Raw genomic sequence first — 1,826 nt, forward strand, 5'->3', positions numbered from 1 at the left:
GCCTCTCAGCAGTTCGAATCTCAAACTGTCTCTGAATGTCAGGCTTTTCAAGAGCAGAAATGGGAAATGGGGGATATGGAGAGCCAGAGAGTCGGAGAATGTGAAAAAGGCCCAGGAGGATACATAGACAAATATAGAAAAAACAAAGACACATATTGAGGCAGACACTAAAAGAAACAATTCTCCATTCGGCGTGACTGCTAAATAACAGAAAGAAATAGGAAATGTAGCCATTAAAACATAGCCTTCCACCAGCTCAGGAAAATGAAAGTAGCATGACAGCTGATTAAGTCCTTTTAAGATTGTAAATTCGACGTTTGTAAACTCAAGAGTGATTTTGATAAATATCCTGATTCGACAGGTAAGAGTATCATTTTCCCAACAGTATAATCTAGAAATCTATAACTAACCTGTTTCCTGTCCATCTAAAAAAAAATCTGTTTCTCTCCACAGATGTTGCCAGGTGTAGCGCGTTTCTCTATCAATTCTCGTTTTTAGTTCAGCGTTCCAAAACCTGCATCTTTTTGATTTTTGATAACCTGGCACAAAACCAAGCATTACCAGTTTCGGACCAGTGGTCAGAAATACTGGTACCACGATATACCTGCACAATAAAACGTTCATTCCCTGTCCGAAAATAGAACTAATGCCATGGCAGTTCTATTTCCAAATCCTAACTACAACATTACATTGAATGAAGACAGACGCTCTTGCACTTACTCTCAATGAAATAGCTTTTCCCTTTCATTTCTGATCAGTTTCACTGCAGATTGTTTTCTACTCGTCTTCACGTTTTGCAGAATGGAAAAGCCCATTTGGCCCATGGTGCAGTCTGGTTTAAAGACATTCGTCTATTCCATTCCCAGTTTCCGGCTTTGGTCCATAACCTTATGTGTTCTGATGTTTCCAGTGCAAATGGCAGTGAGGTACTCGCTTTGATCTTAGATGACACAACAATGGGATTGAAGCTTGACATAGTCACAATGTGTTATTACCCACGTCGTGTCTCCCACAGAAAGAGACACACAGACACATTCCCCGAGAGTGGCAGAGTTCTCAGGATTTGACCAGCTCCTTGTGCTTCACTTCAGCTGTCCGCTCCAACATGCAAGTTCAACCGTCAAAAGGCAGCTTTTGGTTCAACCAAAGCCAGTTCTATAGACAATGAGAGACATTGATCTGAGCTAGAATTTGAAGTGGGCGAAGGAACCTGTAAATTCGAAAACCCAAACCCTTCCGTTCCTGACAGACAACAGGAATGGAGTCGCACACTACATCCTCGTGATTTTAAATGCGAACCGACAATCCCCTAACTCGACGTCAGGCGTGTTACCAATTCTGTCACTGACCCAAAGACCAGGTTTGGCTGTGACAATTTGTCCATCGGTAATGTCAACGTCCACATCAGGGAAACAGCATTCACAAGGTGAAAAATCAGCAAACATAATCACCGTCACTGTTTCACTTGGAATTCCCCACTCTGTGAACCATTTCCTTTCACTGTACTTTCATATTTGAAGTTTTTTACATTCCAGAGCCTGAACTAATTCAGCAAGAAACCACTGGTCATTTCGATCCCGTCATCCGGAATGAGGCGATTTGAACGATGCCTTTCGTGCTGCCAAAATATGCTCGTGTTTGCATCAGTCTTTACTTAACTTGCTGCAGTATATCTGCTGAACAACATCAGATTATCACAGCATTGCCTTCTTCACATTGAAACCAAGGGTGATAATATGAACCGACTTGGAAACATGGAGAGAGCAACACTGCTGACGACGACGATTATGACGTGAAGAGCAGGCACGAGAGTTTGTACAGGTCCC

Source organism: Chiloscyllium plagiosum, unplaced genomic scaffold (genome assembly GCF_037043375.1).
Source record: "Chiloscyllium plagiosum isolate Xiang-an unplaced genomic scaffold, Cpla_swu_hap1 HiC_scaffold_44, whole genome shotgun sequence".
In the NCBI taxonomy this organism is placed as follows: domain Eukaryota; kingdom Metazoa; phylum Chordata; class Chondrichthyes; order Orectolobiformes; family Hemiscylliidae; genus Chiloscyllium; species Chiloscyllium plagiosum.